The sequence below is a fragment of the Lynx rufus genome, unplaced genomic scaffold, assembly GCF_022079265.1.
Source record: "Lynx rufus isolate CCGP_SWC_20201006 ecotype Redwood Valley unplaced genomic scaffold, mLynRuf1.p SCAF_6, whole genome shotgun sequence".
In the NCBI taxonomy this organism is placed as follows: domain Eukaryota; kingdom Metazoa; phylum Chordata; class Mammalia; order Carnivora; family Felidae; genus Lynx; species Lynx rufus.
Genome location: NW_025814878.1, coordinates 55284390 through 55307224, shown reverse-complemented (window position 1 = coordinate 55307224; position 22835 = coordinate 55284390). Strand labels below are relative to the sequence as shown.

Here is a 22835-nt window from a genome sequence, read left to right as displayed (position 1 = left end):
GAGAGAACTAACTTTAGTTATCAGTTCTGTCAATTCCTAGCTATAGGACTACTGGCAACTTTCTTAAGCTCCTGAGCGTCAGCTTTTTCATCTGTTAAAAGAAATCAGCACAGTATTTGGCAATAAACGCTCAATACTTATTGCTGTTAACTGACAATTATTTCCTAGCTGATGAACATCCAGCATACATCTGCCAGCAACAAACTATCTTATAAGATAATTCATGCCACTGCTAGCAAACACACTATCAAAAAATCTTTTCTTATATTGAGCCCAATCAGCCTCTCTATTCTTTCATCTATCATTCTAGCTGTGTTCTCTGGGTTACAGAGAACGATCTTAGTAACATTCTATAAGACAGCCTTTCAAATATCTACAGATAAAGCAAAGTACTAGTCACATTTTACCCACAGGTCCTTTCTTTCTCAGGTAAATATACATCAATTCCTTACTATTAGTCATGTAACTTGGTTTCTACATAATTGTTTATCCACGTTCCTTTACAAACGTACCTTTTATTGAAACTTAAAAAAAAAAACAGCATCATAAACCAAAACTGAACATAATATTTCAAATATAATTTTATCAGGGCAGATCACAGAGATTACAAGAATTTTGAACTAGATGTTAAACTTTTCTGAACATAGCCGAAGTCAGTCACAACATCACACTGTTAACTCAAACTGAATGTGTAGCCAAAACATTTGGTTTTAGGTTTTTACCACATGAATTCCTAGTAGTCCAAGCTTTCCATATCCTGTATTTTTTATAATTAGTAAAGGCAGAATTCAAATGGATTGCTTATAAAGTTCACTTTCTTCCTGCTTCTTCTTTTTAGTCTTTTGATAGCTTTGTAAATCCATATTTGGGCATCTGTCATATCAGTAAACACTACCCTGAACCTAAGTTCAATTAAAACTATGCCTTTATGCAAGTTATCAGTTAAAGTGCTGAGGATAGGGCAAATGTAAAAAGAATAAAGAATAAGAAAAAGAAATAAACAACTGATCCCAAATTGTTAATGGACCAATATTTATGATAAAGGTTTTCAATAAACTATTAATGCCACCTAACTGTATTAATCACTGACATTTCTCTATCTTGTTTGTCTAGTTTAGATACTTCCCTAATATTGTAGCCACTAACCACATGATATCTTTTTTTTTTTAATGTTTTAATGTTTATTTATTTTTGAGAGAGAGAGAGAGCGAGCATGAGTGGGTGAGGGGCAGAGGGAGAAGGAGATACAAAATCTGAAGCAGACTCCAGGCTCCGAGCTGCCAGCACAGAGCCTGATGCAGGGTTTGAACCCAATAACCATGAGATCATGACTTGAGCTGAAGTCCAATGCTTAGCCGACTGAGTCACCCAGCCATCCCACATCGTATCTTTACATTCTAAATAATTATAAATTTAAAATACAATTTATCAGTCCTATTAGCCATACTTCAAGAGACTCAACAGCCACAAGTGACGAGTGGCTACCATGTTGGAGAGCAAACAGAATATTTCAATCATTGCAAAAAGAAAGCACTGGCTTAGAAGATATTTTGATTTTACTGTAAAATGGTCAGGTGAGTGCTAGATAGACTATGTTTACATACCATAATTTATGTCTAGTTGTATCATATTGACTACCAAATTAGATTTTTTAAAGTCCATAGTTTTACATCAGTTTATATTTGTGTTGTACATTCTACAAGTTTTAGCAAATGCATAATGACTATATGACATTTCTACCATTAATAGTATCATACAGAATAGATCCATTTCCCCGTGCTCCACCAATTCATCTCTTTCTCCCTTCCCAACCCCTAGCAACCACTGATCTGGCTATCTTCAGAGCTTCCTTTTTTCCAGTATGTCATATAGTTACAATCATACAATATGCAGCCTTTTATGAAAGAGAACAGCAGCTAGTTACAAAAGAGGACAGCAGCTAACCCACAGAAATTAAAAATTTGTTTGAGCCTCTAAATGACCAGATTTATAAAATGGAGGAACTGGGTGAAATACTACTCTTTAAGTAAACTTATTTGTGTATCAAGAGAAAAGGAACATTTTTCATAGAAAGCAATACCTATGATTGTTCATATACACATTTAATATTTGTATGAAAATTATTTATTACATTTCATACAGGCTGGTAATACGCAAACAATGTTTAGCCTCTTCCTTATTGGTACAGACAATAAAAATCACAACATTGATTAGGGGTCCTTTCTGTTTCAGGGATTTGCAAGGCACTAAATTCTCTACATAGAAGTTCAATCCCCAAGAATAGTATATCACACATAACTTTTTCTATGTATCAACTGATATACAAAACAAAGATAAGAGAACCACTACTCATATAAAACTAGAGACAGGGCTAAAAGTACTAAAATAGAGCAAATATTTACAATAATATAAGCAGTGTGTTCCTGGCTTGGGGTTTTTGTTTTTGTTTTTTCCCAGAATCATCATAATACTTATACAGGCTATATATATAGTTGTTATTCTTATTAAAACAACATAACAATGATGATCAATTTTCCTTTACCTTGAACGAAATCAAGATTTCAACTTTAACCCTAAATAGAAATAACAATTGAATAAGTTTTTATTGGTCACTGAATTTAGTTACTCTACTGTTTTCAATTTGTATACTGTTCTTAAATAGCTAAACCCTTAAATAGTTTGCCACAATAAAAAATATGATGATCCTATAAGGATAACAAGTTATTTCTCCTTTAAAAAAAAAACAAAAACAAAAACAAAAAACAACAACAAAAACGCCACATACACTAAAATAGATTTTACTTTTAAACTTCTTCTTAAAATTACCTTGAAAAAAATCTCTTCTCCTTCATGCTTAAGATAGGAAGGTGACTACCTTCTGAAAGAACAAGTATTAGCAATTAAGATGAAGAAACAGTGACACAAAATTCATGCTTTAAAGCACCTCTTCTGGTAAAACAGAAAAACAGAAAAACAGAAAAGACACATTTCAAACTTAAAAGCAAGAAAAATATCTCCTTGGGCCAAACATTAAGCAAAAAAGGCAAAGCATTAGGAAGAGATGACGTAACAAGCTGGGTTCCAGTTCTGGACAGCATGGTCAGGAGTTTGGCTCCCTGGGATAGTCTAAATGAGAAATGCCCCATGCAACATGGGAGCTAGGCTTAGCTGAAGCCAGCACAAGGGAATAGTGCTGTGCTGTTCATGAGAGGGGCTGAAAATAACTACTACCAAAACGGCACTAGGGGCCACAGCTACTGCAAAAATCTTAAGACAGGGAGTAGGGGGATACAGGGAGAGAAATTAGAAATTGGCATCAGCATAAGAATTAAAATTCCAAAACATATGAAGAAATTTTATCCTAAAAACAATAGGCAACAAAATCAACAAGGAACTTAAAGTCATTCCAGAAGACCTTAAAGGTGACGAGGACTTTACAATAAGTAATACTATGAAGCTCCGAGATCAACAGAGCAGATGCTTCCATTAAAAAGAATTTATGAAACGAAAGAGGGTATATTGAGATGTTCTATTGTTTTTGCTTAATTTTTCTGTAAGCTTAAAACTTGGTCTTTAAAAAGTCCATTATTTTTTTTTAAAGATGATATAGGATTCAAGGAAAAAAAAAAAAAAGAATTATATGCCTATTATCAAAGTGACTATTCTCTTAATGTTGATAAATATTTGCAAAGTTGAATGATTATCCTACTTGTCGTTTAAACGAAAACTACCTTTTAAAAATGCCTTACATATATAAATGAATCTTTGTGAAGAAAACAAGTAATAAAAAGATAAATATGAGATCATTTTCTATCAGCATTAGTCATCAGGTTATAAAATATACATCTCTTTTGGAATTTTTCACTGGGATCTCTTATTGTTCAAATACAATAAAATGTCCTTGAGATCACCTTATATTTTTAGAATATTTCAAATATTATCATGATTGTTACTGATAGCATAAGAAAACAAGTAGCTGTAAACAGATTATAAATTTTAAAGAAACCCATTTCCATTGTGAAACAAATACATCTGTTATAACTGGGTGTAACTAGAAAGTCACGGAGCTTGTCCCAACCCTCATGTATCTAAAGGTTGGAAAACTGACACCTCTTATTGTTTAAAACTAATACATGCTATATTAATAAAAGACAAAGCAATATGTGGGGAGAAAAATAAAGAGAAGAACAACAAACCCAAGAGTGGTTCTCTGAAAACAAAACTAACATTCCCCTAATAATAAAGAGAAAATAGAGAAAAGGCAGATAGAAAGAAAGGGACAATACAACTAAAAACTAATGTAAACATCTTTTTTTTTAAATACAAGACATTATAAATAACTTTAGAGTTAAAAGCTTGAGTACTCACATAAAATGGCTAGTTCCATAAAATATATATATAATTTTTAAACTTGATTTAACTAATAAAAAATCTGAATAAGCCAACTACTGTAAAATGTGAATTGCTAATTAAAGTCTGCCCTCCAAAAAGACAACAGGCCAGAGAAAGAGATAATCATTTCTTATAGAAACTGTTTGAAAACAGAAAAAGAAAGCTCCAGAAGTTTATTTTATGAAGTAAGGTATTAAAACAGCATAATTTACAAATCCTCTAGTCAGACTGGGATTCTAAACATACCAGGAGGGTCGGAAAAACCATATAATGCACCAGTGCCCATGTAATAAAGCCTCAAGAAAAAAAGAAGGCATTCACATTCTCATAAATGAAAGCAAATCCAGGTGTTTTCTTTCTTAATTATACTCTCATTTTAAAAATTAAAGATGTACCTGCATCTCCACTGTATGTACTAAACAGCATACATTATATATTATAGTAAGCACAGTATCTAAAGAAAAACTATATTCAATTTAGAGAACATCTTCTGAGATAATAAGCTATTTTAGATTTGTATGTCAAATGAAAAAGGTGTGCATATTAAAAACTAAGAATAATGAAATATGATAAATCAAAATGTTATAAGTGAAGCAACTGAAAAAAGCTTTGAATTAACAGTCCATGTGGAATTGAGTATTAGAATAATTACATAAAGCAGAGTGTGTTAATAACACTGTAAATTATTCTTAGTTTGTGGCATAAAAGATTATTAAATATTCATACACTCCAAAATAAAATCTTAAATACATAAAAAAAGCCATGAAAATTAGGACAGCATTTATTTAGAATTTATTTTTCTCTCAAGAAAAATGTATTACGCAAATTGTTGTTGCATTGCAGAGAATTAGATTAATTATGTTTTCAGAATAACTAATATTCATTATTTACAGGTACTTAATCTAACACAGAGCTAAAACCATGGTCACTTATAACTTAATTAAAACTACTTGAAATGTGAACCTATTTATTCCTCACATGCTATAATTAATTAGATGTGTGTAAGGTTACAGTTAGGTACCACTGTATATTTAATAGCTTACTTTACATTTTCATGGCAAATTGATAGCCTGATCCTTAGAAAACACGCTGATTTTAATTTCCTTAAACAAATTTACAGCCATTATGTATGTGTATATATGTGTGCAAACATGTGCATATATATATATAAAGCTGAACAATTAATGTATCAAATATTAAATAAGTGAACACTCAGAGCAATTTCTAAATCTATAGTCATTTATGTTTATAAACTGACAACTGAAATATCTAAAATGTGTTTATTAATCTCAAATATTAGAACAGAAATTTATCCTTTATTTTACTAATAAAATACATTATCTTACTTATTTCCCATATCAATATATTATAGATATCTCTCAGTATATAAAATGTATGTGCTCTCCCAAATTAGTCATAATACTATTCACTATACCAAACATAATTTGCTTGTCTATTTCTGCTTTTTTAACATTTACTTATTTTTGAGAGAGAGAAAGAGAGTGGGCAGGGGAGGGGCATAGAGGGGAACACAGAATCCAAAGCAAGATCCAGGGTCTGAGCTGTCAGCACAGAGTCCAGTGCGGGGCTCAAACTCTTGAACCATGAGATCATGACCTGAACCTGGACACTTAACCAACTGAGCCACCCAGGCACCTCATCCCTTTTTTTTTTTTTTTTTAATGTTTATTTATGTTTGAAAGAGAGAGAGCGTGCAAGCGAGCAGGGAGGGGCAAAAGCTAGGGAGACAGAGGATCTAAAGCAGCTTCTGTGCTGACAGCAGACAGCCAGATGTGGGCTCGATCTCACAAACCACGAGATCATGACCTGAGCCCAAAGTTGGACGCTTAACTGACCCAGCCACCTGGGAGCTCCATTTCCCTTTTAAATACAAGGTAATGAGAATGGGTTGATTAAACTTTGTTAGATTTCTTTTTGTCTCCTAAAACCTAAGAGTATTTGACACACATTAGACAATGAATGAATGAATGCATACTCAAACAGTGCCAAACAGAAAATAAGAAAGCAAGTATGAAGCTTGGCAAAATGTCTCACTTTGAGTAACCATTCCAATGAAGAGCAAAATGGTTTGAAATCTGTTACTGCCGCAGCTTAGAAACAGCGAGTATTTTAAAAGTCTTCACTGTGAGTTTAACTACAAGTTGCTAACAAGTGGGGATAGAGTTTTGCCCAACAGGGGGACATTCATTCACCTACAATAGGTTTTTGTTTTGTGTTTTTAACTAAAACAAATGGATTTTATCATCAAGTATGACATCATTGTTTTCTTATTGGAGTAATATATACATTTAAAACCTAAACGTGGCCAAAAAATAAAGCAGGAAATAGCCACTGGTTAAGAAAAAACAATTTTTTTTCTTTAAACAAATGCAGCTGCTAAACCGGATTTTCCTATCTGGAATTAACAGTATTCCTGGTTACAAGGATATAAATTTATATTTACCAATTTTATCATTTCACAGTCATTCTAACATCTAACATCATTCTAACAACTGTAGCCATACAGGGAGGAACAAAAGAAACACACAACCAAGATAATATAAAATATAGCTAGTGCCTTCCCAGTATAGATTATGTAACTCAACAGACATAATAGGTGAAATACTTCACTTATCTTGAGCTCTCCTCCATTTTACATTCAGCTCAAAGTAGAACAAATCATTCTTGATTTTTCCTCATGAAAATTTCACCATTTATTAAGTGAACATAGGAAGGAAAAACCTAAAATAGTAAACAATGTGGAAGTGACAAGAACCCTTGGGAGAAAATGGCTATATCATTTTAGAGTATGCAATATGGACATATTTAGATATGTGTCCATAAATCAAATACAGAGAAAAGAGACATCTTATCCAAATAACATTCTATAAAAACCAGTGAGGCTAAAAATGAAAAAAAAAGTTCAAAAACATGGGAGGTTCAATCATGTCTTAGGGATTGCCTTTCTAAGCAGTCTAACACCAAAGGAAGATTCCTATGTAAAAAGATGAATAGATTTGCCTATCTGAACACTTAAAACATCTGTAAAAATGTTTTTAATCTCATTATAAATTTTCTTATAAATATAAAAAATAGCTTCATCAAATTAAAACTTGTCAATTCTCACAAGAAAAGAGTAAGAGGCCTCCAAGTATATGAAAAAAAATGTAACCTCAGTTGTAATACAAAATGTAGTTAAATACTGAGATACCATTTTCTATTAAACAGGCAAGAATTTTAAGTATAATCACTACTATCTCTGAGAAATAATGAAGAAAAACAGAAGTGCCAGAGAAAGGCAAAATTCCCTTATTTTAAAAAAGAAAACAAAAAAGATAAAAATGATGGATTGTGAAAACTACTTAACTGTAAGCTTAAAATTCACACATGGTAATGTAACAACAAAAAAGAACAGGATTCACTAAACAAAGTCATGACAAAATAGTCTTAATTCATTTTCCTATGAGATTATTAGGTTAACCGTTTATAGACTGGCAAAGTAGCTGAAAGTAATATCCTTTAAGACAAGATGATGAAAGCATTCTACAAGTCAACACTGGTATATCTATGGAGCACTGAACAACTGTATGCAAAGTTGATAATGGATTAATGTCAACATAGAGGAAAACTGAAAGAGTTTTATATTTAAAAGAAAAAAAAGGTAAGGAAGAGAAAATGTAACTGCTGTCATATGTCTAAAACAGTCATATAAAAGAGTAGACACCTACAATTTTGTTGCCTCACTGTACAAATTCAGGACGAAATGGCAGATACAACAGAAATGGAATGAGTTCAACAAAACAAGTAAATTATGAAAGAATTATTCAAGAAAAGGACAGGATGACTTTTGAAAAATATAAAATCTTCATTAGAATAAGTAGACCTCATCATACTGGCACCATCATTTTGATGGAACACTAGATCCACAAATACTACATGGGATGGAAAAATTCTATGACTCTCAAGATTCTCTATGTCTTAAAATAATAACTTCACCCAGTGACAGCTCTCTGTTCAAAGTTGGTTGGAGGAAGGGCTCTTCTGTTCACTGGTGGAAAGACTATATAAAAAGTAACACATAGTTGGTCCTCATAACTAAAAAGACACTATTTTATTTCCAACCTGGTTGATATCAGTGTCCTTCTTACTGTTCAGCAGTGCTAAAGCTACCAAGAAGAATGTACAACATCAAACAGATGAAAAATCTTTTCATAAAGCATTAATGGTATCATTCAGCACAATAAAATTTTAAATCCTGTATTCTAGGTACCAAAACCATCAGTATATCCTCCTTGTTAAATTGTAGTATATACATTAAATCAGTGGTTCTCAAAGTGTGGTCTGAAATCTCTAAGATCCTTTTAAGAGGTCCATGGAGTCAAAATTATTATTAAAAATAAATAACATTATTATTTAATGTAATAAATTTAATATTAGTATAATAGTTTATTAAAATATTATTTTGCCTCCTTCATTCTCATCCTCCCATGAGTATAATAAAGTGAGTTGAGTTTTGCAGAGGCTACATAATGTACCTCAGAACAGACTGAATACAGAAGCACATATGAGAATCTAGTTGTCCTCTATTAAGCTAGACATTGAAATAATTTGGAAAAATGTAACACAGTGCCATTCTTCAAACTATGTTTTTATTTTAGAAAAGTTTTTTTCATAAACATGTTACTTATATTAATACAACAGATTAAGTATTATTAATATAAGAGATTTTTCTTATATTAATAGATTTAGTATTAATTTATAATACTTAAGTCATTTAATGTATTAATAATACATTCTAATACATCAATAGAACATATTGATAAACAACATAAACAAAAGTTCTAAGAGGTCTTCAGTAAATTTTAAGAGTGTAAAGGAGTTTTGAGAACAAAATGTTCCCAAGAACCACTGTATTAATCCATGCTAATTATTCTACACCAAAATTTCAAAGAATGTTGGAATCATTTATACTGCAAATACATATTAAAATATATATATAGTCTTCCCTCAGAAGACAATCTAACCAAATAACTCCTATTCCTTGGGATCAGGCACATGTCTGGAACAGGGTTAAATTCAGAAATGAACTTGCATGGGTCAAGTAACACCATCTGCAAAGAGTCAAGAGATAATGCTAACAGCAAATGTCAAATCACAAATGCTATAAAGACTAAGCCCCATATGCACAAAAGCAAACTATGATCATATCAATACAACTCAAAATTCACTTTTCCTAAGAACTGATTACACAATAACTCTATCAATATTTACATCAGCATTGATAACTCTGCAAATAGCATTTACTATTGAAAGAGTACCAAAAGATATGTATACTCCAATACATCTTTAATAGGTGTCCAATATTCTCAAGTGTTTTTCTATTAACATCTTTTCTATTTTATCCAAGACTGATAATCAGAACTCACTTCAAAAAATTAATTAAAAAGATTTTCTTTAGGATTAGTGAGACTTACAAAAGCAAAATAGAAAAAAAAGTTGTAAAAATAATTATCTGAATTAAGACCTAGCCTTTAAGCTATTTTATTACTTGAAACATCTCTATAAGGTATAGATAAAATTTTATATGCTGATCTATAGTGTATACACTCTAATAAAACTTTGATATGCATAAATTTATGATGCTCATTAATATGAAAGACAAGAAACTAACATTTGAGAGCCTATAATCTGTGAAACATTACGCTAAGTACTTCATATATATTATCTCACAATTCCCCAAAGCAAAATTTCTAAGAAAATATTTTATAAATAGCTGACATTCATAAAGGCTTAGGAATCTGCCTATGGTCAACCACAAGTAAGCAAACAGGGACAGAATTTGACCCGGCTTTGTAAGAAAAGAAATTTGTTCAAAGAGTCTGATCAGTCAGTGGCCTTCTCTTCAAAGAATCTGATGGCATACTAGATGGAACAGCAGGCCTAGGCTCAGAAAAAGTCCCCAAATTTCTACCAATATCTTGCTTTATGACTTTAGGAAACACATGGGCCTCAGTTTTGCTTTGTTTTGTTTTCCACCTTTACACAGAGGATTCTACCGCTACGATGCAGGACTATGAAGAAACTGGTTATGTCAAAAGAGACAGCCTGGTCCAGGTCCACACATAATTGTCACTGAAAACATAGTAGACTTGCTGTTACTATTTTTTAAAGGTAAAGTCTCTGTTGAAAGTTCATTATATGATCCCACTAGGACTAAACCTATTGCTGCAATTCTGATGATGGAACATCAACAACAGGAAGTTATCTGTACCAATCAGGATGAGTCCTCATGAAGAAAATAACATGGAACATTCAAGTCTTATTTACTTCTGATGGCTAAAATGCTAAAATGCTGATGGCTAAAATAAATATTTTAAAGGGACACCTGGGTTAAGCATCTGGCTCCTGACTTCAGCTCAGGTCATGATCTCACAGTTTTTGAGATCAAGCCCTTTATCAGGCTCTGCATTGATGGAGTGGAGCCTGTTTGGGAGTCTCTCTCTCCTTCTTCCTCTGCACCTCCTCCGTTCAGGCATGTACACATGTGTGGGCTCTCTCTCTGTGTCTCTCAAAATAAATATATAAACATTTGAAAAGTGAATATTTTCTAAATAAATAAATATATAAAATAAGTATATCTCAAGAGCATAAAGAAGGTTAAAGACTCTCCAGCTCAATCAAATTCTAAGGCTTAATTATAACGAGTGTGGCCTTAACAGAGAGATTACTAGGAGTGAGAGGTTAAAAGAAGAAAAGCCCGTAGAGGTGCCGGGTACGGAATATAAAGAAGATGGTACTGGGAAATCTAAGAAGTAAGCTATTTTATTAGTACAACAGTCACAAATACATATAAGTACTTCAAATGTAACTAATTATCTGCAGAAATACTAAAACTCATCTTTAATAAGGTTTCATCCTTTTCTCTTCAGCCAATTCCATATTTGGAACTCTCTAAAAGGGAAAAACACTGTTTCTAAAGAAATTGTGAATTAGAGTAAATGCCAAAGATTCCTCAATATCTTTAAAATGTTTTATGTTTCAAAGCACCAAATACAGAAAAATGTACAGATTTATTTGTTGGTGAAGAAAATACACTACAGTGGAGATAGAATGTCTGAATTTAATCCTGGATTCACTATTTTGTAACCTTGGAGAAATTTCCTAACATTTCCATAAAATAGCTACATCCTCCTAATAAGCAATAACACATGAAGCCAACAAAATATTTCCTTCAAGGGGGCGCCTGGGTGGCGCAGTCGGTTAAGCGTCCGACTTCAGCCAGGTCACGATCTCGCGGTCCGTGAGTTCGAGCCCCGCGTCGGGCTCTGGGCTGATGGCTCAGAGCCTGGAGCCTGTTTCCGATTCTGTGTCTCCCTCTCTCTCTGCCCCTCCCCCGTTCATGCTCTGTCTCTCTCTGTCCCAAAAATAAATAAAAACGTTGAAAAAAAAAATTAAAAAAAAAATATTTCCTTCAAGTACCAACACCCCAATGTTTATAGAAGCATTATCAACAATAGCCATCTATAGAAAGAGCCCAAATGTCCATCAAATGATGAATGGATAAAGAAGTTGTGGTATATATATACAATGGAATATTACTCAGCCATTAAAAAAGAATTAAATCGAATGCAACTCGAGATGGCGGCGTAGGAGGACGCTGGGCTCACCGCGCGTCCTGCTGATCACTTAGATTCCACCTACACCTGCCTAAATAACCCAGAAAACCGCCAGAGGATTAGCAGAACAGAGTCACCGGACCCAAGTGCAGACGAGAGGCCCACGGAAGAGGGTAGGAAGGGCGGCGAGGCGGTGCGCGCTCCACGGACTGGCGGGAGGGAGCCGGGGCGGAGGGGCGGCTCGCCGGCCAAGCAGAGCCCCCGAGTCCGGCTTGCAAAAGCGGAGGGGCCTGACGGACTGTGTTCCGACAGCAAGCGCGACTTAGCGTCTGGGAGGTCATAAGTTAACAGCTCTGCTCAGAAAGCGGGAAGGCTGGAGGACAAAGGGAGGGTGAGCTGCGGAGCCCCCGGACGACAGAGCTCAGTTTGGCGGGGAACAAAGGCGCTCTCCAGCGCCATCTCCCCCGCCCATCCCCCAGCCAAAATCCCAAAGGGAACCGGCTCCGGCCAGGGAAATTGCTCGCTCCGCGCGAACACCCAACTCTGTGCTTCTGCGGAGCCAAACCTCCGGCAGCGATCTGACTCCCTCCGGCTGCACAGGGCCCCTCCTGAAGTGGATCACCTAAGGAGAAGCGAGCTAAGCCTGCCCCCCCTGCCGCCGTGCACCTTGCCTTCCCACCCCAGCTAATACGCCAGATCCCCAGCATCACAAGCCTGGCAGTGTGCAAGTAGCCCAGACGGGCCACGCCACCCCACAGTGAATCCCGCCCCTAGGAGAGGGGAAGAGAAGGCACACACCAGTCTGACTGTGGCCCCAGCGGTGGGCTGGGGGCAGACATCAGGTCGGACTGCGGCCCCGCCCACCAACTCCAGTTATACACCACAGCACAGGGGAAGTGCCCTGCAGGCCCTCACCACACCAGGGACTATCCAAAATGACCAAGCGGAAGAATTCCCCCCAGAAGAATCTCCAGGAAATAACAACAGCTAATGAGCTGATCAAAAAGGATTTAAATAATATAACAGAAAGTGAATTTAGAATAATAGTCATAAAATTAATCGCTGGGCTGGAAAACAGCATACAGGACAGCAGAGAATCTCTTGCTACAGACATCAGGGGACTAATGAACAGTCACGAGGAGCTGAAAAACGCTTTAAAGGAAATGGAAAACAAAATGCAAACCACCACAGCTCGGATGGAAGAGGCAGAGGAGAGAATAGGTGAACTAGAAGATAAAGTTATGGAAAAAGAGGAAGCTGAGAAAAAGAGAGATAAAAAAATCCAGGAGTATGAGGGGAAAATTAGAGAACTAAGTGATACACTAAAAAGAAATAATATACGCATAATTGGTATCCCAGAGGAGGAAGAGAGAGGGAAAGGTGCTGAAGGGGTACTTGAAGAAATAATAGCTGAGAACTTCCCTGAACTGGGGAAGGAAAAAGGCATTGAAATCCAAGAGGCACAGAGAACTCCCTTCAGACGTAACTTGAATCGATCTTCTGCACGACATATCATAGTGAAACTGGCAAAATACAAGGATAAAGAGAAAATTCTGAAAGCAGCAAGGGGTAAACGTGCCCTCACATATAAAGGGAGACCTATAAGACTCGTGACTGATCTCTCTTTTGAAACTTGGCAGGCCAGAAAGAATTGGCACGAGATTTTCAGGGTGCTAGACAGCAAAAATATGCAGCCAAGAATCCTTTATCCAGCAAGTCTGTCATTTAGAATAGAAGGAGAGATAAAGGTCTTCCCAAACAAACAAAAACTGAAGGAATTTGTCACCACTAAACCAGCCCTACAAGAGATCCTAAGGGGGACCCTGTGAGACAAAGTACCAGAGACATCACTACAAGCATAAAACATACAGACATCACAATGACTCTAAACCCGTATCTTTCTATAATAACACTGAATGTAAATGGATTAAATGCGCCAACCAAAAGACATAGGGTATCAGAATGGATAAAAAAACAAGACCCATCTATTTGCTGTCTACAAGAGACTCATTTTAGACCTGAGGACACCTTTAGATTCAGAGTGAGGGGATGGAGAACTATTTATCATGCTACTGGAAGCCAGAAGAAAGCTGGAGTAGCCATACTTATATCAGACAAACTAGACTTTAAATTAAAGGCTGTAACAAGAGATGAAGAAGGACATTATATAATAGTTACAGGGTCTATCCATCAGGAAGAGCTAACAATTATAAATGTCTATGCGCCGAATACCGGAGCCCCCAAATATATAAAACAATTACTCATAAACAGAAGCAACCTTATTGATAAGAATGTGGTAATTGCTGGGGACTTTAACACCCCACTTACAGAAATGGATAGATCATCTAGACACACGGTCAATAAAGAAACAAGGGCCCTGAATGAGACACTGGATCAGATGGACTTGACAGATATATTTAGAACTCTGCATCCCAAAGCAACAGAATATACTTTCTTCTCGAGTGCACATGGAACATTCTCCAAGATAGATCATATACTGGGTCACAAATCAGCCCTTCATAAGTTTACAAGAATTGAAATTATACCATGCATACTTTCAGACCACAATGCTATGAAGCTTGAAGTCAACCACAGGAAAAAGTCTGGAAAACCTCCAAAAGCATGGAGGTTAAAGAACACCCTACTCACGAATGAGTGGGTCAACCAGGCAATTAGAGAAGAAATCAAAAAATATATGGAAACAAACGAAAATGAAAATACAACAATCCAAACGCTTTGGGACGCAGCGAAGGCAGTCCTGAGAGGAAAATACATCGCAATCCAGGCCTATCTCAAGAAACAAGAAAAATCCCAAATACAAAATCTAACAGCACACCTAAAGGAAATAGAAGCAGAACAGCAAAGGCAGCCTAAACCCAGCAGAAGAAGAGAAATAATAAAGATCAGAGCAGAAATAAACAATATAGAATCTAAAAAAACTGTAGAGCAGATCAACGAAACCAAGAGTTGGTTTTTTGAAAAAATAAACAAAATTGACAAACCTCTAGCCAGGCTTCTCAAAAAGAAAAGGGAGATGACCCAAATAGATAGAATCATGAATGAAAATGGAATTATTACAACCAATCCCTCAGAGATACAAACAATTATCAGGGAATACTATGAAAAATTATATGCCAACAAATTGGACAACCTGGAAGAAATGGACAAATTCCTGAACACCCACACTCTTCCAAAACTCAATCAGGAGGAAATAGAAAGCTTGAACAGACCCATAACCAGCGAAGAAATTGAATCGGTTATCAAAAATCTCCCAACAAATAAGAGTCCAGGACCAGATGGCTTCCCAGGGGAGTTCTACCAGACGTTTAAAGCAGAGATAATACCTATCCTTCTCAAGCTATTCCAAGAAATAGAAAGGGAAGGAAAACTTCCAGACTCATTCTATGAAGCCAGTATTACTTTGATTCCTAAACCAGACAGAGACCCAGTAAAAAAAGAGAACTACAGGCCAATATCCCTGATGAATATGGATGCCAAAATTCTCAATAAGATACTAGCAAATCGAATTCAACAGCATATAAAAAGAATTATTCACCATGATCAAGTGGGATTCATTCCTGGGATGCAGGGCTGGTTCAACATTCGCAAATCAATCAACGTGATACATCACATTAACAAAAAAAAAGAGAAGAACCATATGATCCTGTCAATCGATGCAGAAAAGGCCTTTGATAAAATCCAGCACCCTTTCTTAATAAAAACCCTGGAGAAAGTCGGGATAGAAGGAACATACTTAAAGATCATAAAAGCCATTTATGAAAAGCCCACAGCTAACATCATCCTCAACGGGGAAAAACTGAGAGCTTTTTCCCTGAGATCAGGAACACGACAGGGATGCCCACTCTCACCGTTGTTATTTAACATAGTGCTGGAAGTTCTAGCATCAGCAATCAGACAACAAAAGGAAATCAAAGGCATCAAAATTGGCAAAGATGAAGTCAAGCTTTCGCTTTTTGCAGATGACATGATATTATACATGGAAAATCCGATAGACTCCACCAAAAGTCTGCTAGAACTGATACATGAATTCAGCAAAGTTGCAGGATACAAAATCAATGTACAAAAATCAGTTGCATTCTTATACACTAACAATGAAGCAACAGAAAGACAAATAAAGAAACTGATCCCATTCACAATTGCACCAAAAAGCATAAAATACCTAGGAATAAATCTAACCAAAGATGTAAAGGATCTGTATGCTGAAAACTATAGAAAGCTTATGAAGGTAATTGAAGAAGATTTAAAGAAATGGAAAGACATTCCCTGCTCATGGATTGGAAAAATAAATATTGTCAAAATGTCAATACTACCCAAAGCTATCTACACATTCAATGCAATCCCAATCAAAATTGCACCAGCATTCTTCTCGAAACTAGAACAAGCAATCCTAAAATTCATATGGAACCACAAAAGGCCCCGAATAGCCAAAGGAATTTTGAAGAAGAAGACCAAAGCAGGAGGCATCACAATCCCAGACTTCAGCCTCTACTACAAAGCTGTCATCATCAAGACAGCATGGTATTGGCACAAAAACAGACACACAGACCAATGGAATAGAATAGAAACCCCAGAACTAGACCCACAAACGTATGGCCAACTCATCTTTGACAAAGCAGGAAAGAACATCCAATGGAAAAAAGACAGCCTCTTTAACAAATGGTGCTGGGAGAACTGGACAGCAACATGCAGAAGGTTGAAACTAGACCACTTTCTCACACCATTTACAAAAATAAACTCAAAATGGATAAAGGACCTAAATGTGAGACAGGAAACCATCAGAACCTTAGAGGAGAAAGCAGGAAAAGACCTCTCTGACCTCAGCCGTAGCAATCTCTTACTCGACACATCCCCAAAGGCAAGGGAATTAAAAGCAAAAGTGAATTACTGGGACCTTATGAAGATAAAAAGCTTCTGCACAGCAAAGGAAACAACCAACAAAACTAAAAGACAACCAACGGAATGGGAAAAGATATTTGCAAATGACATATCGGACAAAGGGCTAGTATCTAAAATCTATAAAGAGCTCACCAAACTCCACACCCGAAAAACAAATAACCCAGTGAAGAAATGGGCAGAAAACATGAATAGACACTTCTCTAAAGAAGACATCCAGATGGCCAACAGGCACATGAAAAGATGTTCAGCGTCGCTCCTTATCAGGGAAATACAAATCAAAACCACACTCAGGTATCACCTCACGCCAGTCAGAGTGGCCAAAATGAACAAATCAGGAGACTATAGATGCTGGAGAGGATGTGGAGAAACGGGAACCCTCTTGCACTGTTGGTGGGAATGCAAATTGGTGCAGCCGCTCTGGAAAACAGTGTGGAGGTTCCTCAGAAAATTAAAAATAGACCTACCCTATGACCCAGCAATAGCACTGCTAGGAATCTACCCAAGGGATACAGGAGTACTGATGCATAGGGGCACTTGTACCCCAATGTTCATAGCAGCACTCTCAACAATAGCCAAATTATGGAAAGAGCCTAAATGTCCATCAACTGATGAATGGATAAAGAAATTGTGGTTTATATACACAATGGAATACTACGTGGCAATGAGAAAAAATGAAATATGGCCTTTTGTAGCAACGTGGATGGAACTGGAGAGTGTGATGCTAAGTGAAATAAGCCATACAGAGAAAGACAGATACCATATGGTTTCACTCTTATGTGGATCCTGAGAAACTCAACAGGAACCCATGGGGGAGGGGAAGGGAGAAAAAAAAAAAAAGACGTTAGAGTGGGAGAGAGCCAAAGCATAAGAGACTGTTAAAAACTGAGAACAAACTGAGGGTTGATGGGGGGTGGGAGGGAGGGGCGGGTGGGTGATGGGTAGTGAGGAGGGCACCTTTTGGGATGAGCACTGGGTGTTGTATGGAAACCAATTTGTCAATAAACTTCATAAAAAAAAAAAAAGAATTAAATCTTGCCATTTGCAACAACATGGATGGAGCTGGACTGTATTATGTTAAGCGAGACAAGTCAATCAGAGAAAGACAAATACCATATAATTTTACTCATATGTGAAACTTAAGAAACAAAAGAGATGAACATATTGGAATGGGGTGGGGGGGGAATAGGAGGGAGGGAAATGAACCATAAGATACTCTTAATGATAGAGAACAAACTGAGGGTTGATGGAGGGAGACGGGTGGGAGATGGGCTAGATGGGTGATGGGGATTAAGGAGGGCATTTGTTGATGACCACTGATTGTCGTATGTAAGTGATGAGTCACTGAATTCTACCCTGAAACCAATATTGGACTGTATGTTAACAAACTGAAATTTACACACACACACAGTACCAGCAAAGCAGAGATAACAATGAAAAAAAACGTTTTTAAAGAATTTGATGTTTGAAAAAGCCATCACCTTAACTATAAATTAGTACAAAAGAAATTTTATTAGACTTTCTATATTCACTTTAGTATGATTTTTTTTCTGTTTAATCACTTATGGGCGGGGAAGTGAAGTGTCTCCAAGTGTAACCTTTTCAGTGCTTTAGACATGTTTCTAACAGTTTTTAATCCAGCACTGCTGTTAAGGATTACATGAAGTGATGCACATAAAGCATTTAACTTAATGCCTTATGTCAAACAGTAGGCACTCAAATGTTGCCATTATTGTTAATACTATTGTCATTAGCATTATTTCTCTCCACATGTTTCAGACTAGAAACTCTCTCTTGAATCTTTGTGGTAAATGTCATCATATGCACACACTTTTTATTTCCATGCTTCCAACACTAGTTCAACAATAACATAAAGATCTTGGGAAAATAAACTTTAAATAGCCAATTCTTAAAAACTGCTTTACTGACCAGTCGTTAGGTCAATAAACTAAATTCAGAACTGGGAAATCCTATGTTAAGGAAGAAAAATGCCTTCAGCATAGACATAGTTTTTTACATACCCCTTTTACATTACATGTAAAAATAGTTTCCCATGGTTCTGCTAAATTTCTAGAGCAACAGCACAGAGCATGGTTATTTAAATATTACTATTCCACAGAGTCAACTAAAACTTCAAAAAGAAATGGAAATTAACCATGCTATCACATAAACTGATTACTCTTTTAATTACATTCTTTCCAGGTTTAAAGGAGAGAAATTTAAAAGTCAATAGACAACACATAATGTATAGCACGCCTTAAAGTGAAAATAACACTGGTCAAGAGTGATTGTAATGAAACAGAATTTTTCTATTGAAGCATCACTTCAAAATTATAAGGAAAATTTGCTATAACAAAGTACAATTGCCCAGAAAGGGATCTAATATATAAACTATGAAGAACTTATCCTATAAAATAAACCTTATCATAATAATTGTTTATTTTCATTCACAGTTAAAAAAACCAAACACCAGATGAATCATTTAAAACTCCACTATTCAAGCCACTGGTACATGTCAAACTGTCCATTAAACACTGAAAAATCAATAAACCAGACCATACAAGGTGTATCTATTGGTTTGTAGAGTGGCTAACCATACACCTTAACAAGGTGTACAAGGCCTTACTTTATCTGACCCTTACTCATCTGCCGCCCCCCTCCCACCCCACATCTCCACCCTCACTACATAGATTACAGCCCTTTAAACACACCATGTTCTTGCTCACATTTCAAATATGTTCCCTACCTTTCTGGTCCACTTGAAGAAGTTAAATCTAGTATATTTTAAGACTTGCCTCAAGATTTGGATAAAGGATTAGTATCCAAAATCTATAAAGAACTTACCAAACTCAACATCTGAAAAACAAATAATCCAGTGAAGAAACGGGCAGAAGACACGAATAGATACTTTTCTAAAGAAGACATCCAGATGGCCAACAGACACATAAAAAGATGCTCAGCATCACTCATTATCAGGGAAATACAAATCAAAACAACACTGAGATATCACCTCACACCGGTCAGAGTTGCTAAAATTAACAACTCAGGAAACAACAGACGCTGGTAAGGATGTGTAGAAACCCTCTTGTACTGTTGGCGGGAATGCAAACTGGTGTAGCAACTCTGGAAAACAGTGTGGAAGTTCCTCAAAAAATTAAAAATAGAACTACCCTATGACCCAGAAATAGCACTACTAGGAATTTATCCAAAGGATACAGGATTGCTGATTCATAGGGGCACATGTACCCCAATGTTTATAGCAGCACTTTCAACAATAGCCAAATTACGGAAAGAGCCTAAGTATCCATCAACTGATGAATGGATAAATAAGATATGGTTTATATATACAATGGAGTACTACTGGGCAATGAGAAGAATGAAATCATGCCATTTGCAGCAACATGGATGGAACTGGAAGGTATTATGCTGAGTGAAGTAAGTCAGTCAGAGAAAGGCAGATATCAAATGTTTTCATTCATGTGGATCTTGAGAAACTTGACAGAAAACCATGGGGAAGGGAAGGGGGAAAAATAGTTGCAAACAGAGAGGGAGGGAGACAAACCATAAGAGACTCTTAAATACAGAGAACAAATTGAGGGTTGATGAGGGGGTGGGGGAGAGGGGAAAATGGGTGATGGGCATTGAGAAGGGCACTTGTTGAGATGAACACCGGGTGTTGTATGTAAGCAATAAACCACAGGAATCTACCCTGAAAACCAAGAGCACACTTTACACACTGTTAGCCAAATTGACAATAAATTATATTAAAAAATAAAAATAATTGAAAAAAAAAAGACTTGGCTCAAGATTAACCTCCTCTATGAATACTTTGCCTACCATACTAAGCTCTCCACACAATCTATGACTGGTTCTTTTATCCCCTCATTTTCTCTCTATATACAGTTGACCTGTTAACAATACGGGTTTGAATTGTGTGGGTTCACTTATACGTGGGTTTTTTTCTCAATTAATACATTACTGTGAATGTATTTTCTCTTCCTTATGATTTTCTTAATAACGTTCTCTTTTCTCTAGCTTACTTCATCACAAGAATATAGTATATAATACATATATAGAATATGTTATTAATTGACTTTTTGTGTTATCAGTAATGCTTCCAGTCAACAGTAGGCTATTAGTAGTTAAGTTTGCTGGGGGGAGGGGAAATCAAAAGTTACAGTGGACCTTTGTGCAGCAGGTCAGTGCCCCTAATACCTTGTGTTGCTCAAGGGTCAGCTGTAGTATCACAATACCTGTGGTATTTGAGTACACTTACTTAATAATATGTCTCCTCCTACTGAACAATTAATTTCCTGAGAAAAGGTGGCTATCTTAATTCATCGTTTTATGTCCAATAACTAGCACTGTACTTCATATATGGTAAGCATACAAGTATATGAATGGATAGATGCATGAATTCAGTATGACCTTGTAATGAGGTAGACTATGAAAAAAAAATCTTAAGAACTAAAAAACATTCTCCCTCCAACAATCAGATTCAATTACTACTTAAAAACTGTGGCAAGGAAATAAGAAATAACAAACTTCACTGTAGATATTCAGAAGTGAATAGAATAGTTTTTTTTTTTTTTTTGGCTAACTCAAAAATAAAATTAGTTATACATTTATAATCTTTGGTTTACTATAATCATAATAAGAAAACTTCTATGTATTCAATTATGATAAGCAAGTATCAATAGAATTTTCTTTATAAATCACAATTTTTAAAACAATACTATTATTTTCAGAATGTTAAAAAAATCCATTTATGAAGGTAGACCACCCCAATATAAATTAAATTGTAAAAAAGTCAAGATAAATGAGACTGATCACAGAACTAACAATACAATAACAAAACAATACAATAACAATAACTTATTTCCAACCTAAAGTCATAATATCATTACCATGGATTCAGTCCTCCAATATCTGTTTAGCTAAGTAATTTTCTCTGTAAAAGAAAAAATAACTAGTATTTTTTTCTGTATTCCTGACTGATACTCCATGTGATTTAAGATAATAATAACAGGGGCACCTGGGTGGCTCAATCCGTTAAGCGTCTAAGTTTGGCTCAGGCCATGATCTCGAGCCCCGCGTTGGGCTCTGTGCTGACAGCTCAGAGGCTGGAGCCTGCTTCCAATTCTGTGTCTCCCTCTCTCTCTGCCCCTCGCCTGCTAATGGTCTGTCTCTCTCTGTCTCTCAATAATAAATGTTAAAAAAACATTTCTTTAAATAATAACAATAATCACAGCTACCATGTAATAAGTATTCACTAAATGCTAGTCACCATTTCACATATGATATTTCATTTAAGGTTTATAACATTTCTATTATCTTTGCATTCATAGCCCTGGGAGACAGCCCAACAATAAAACAGACTCTGAAAATTCAATTACCTAAAGTCTTACTACCAATTTTAAGGGGGAAAGGAAGGACTACCTGATTTCAAAGCCTGTGTCCTTTGTACAACAATATGCCACTTCTCTTAATTCATTAAAAATGTTACTCACCCAATTTATCCACTATTAAAATTGTATTGACATTTTAAATTTATAACAGGAAAGGAATATAATGCCAATATTGAAAGCAAAACTCAACACCTTAAGATAAACTTTTATGTAGCTGTAATTCATCATTTTGAGTAACATAACTAAATCATGGCATAGAAAGTAATTAAAATAACATTTTCCTTTGTGTGATATAAAAAACTTATTAAGACAGTTCTTTACTCCATAATACAAAATAGACCAATTATTTCTGGATCAGTCTGTTTTTCAAAGCTTATTCTTTCAAACATAGAAACTAGTGAAAAATATTTTTCTAAATCAGTAAGTCATTCAATATATTAAATGTCTAATATTTTGAAATTAAATTTTCATCAAAGAACTCTTAGAAATCTAAAACAATATACAA

At 35.6% G+C, this 22835-nt stretch overlaps 1 protein-coding gene across 1 annotated transcript in view; it reads right to left on the bottom strand.

Annotated features, from left to right (window-relative positions):
- ASCC3 (activating signal cointegrator 1 complex subunit 3) overlaps positions 1-22835 on the bottom strand; it is a 367207-nt gene that overhangs the window by 305701 nt on the left and 38671 nt on the right. The gene's annotated exons all lie outside the window — the stretch shown is intronic.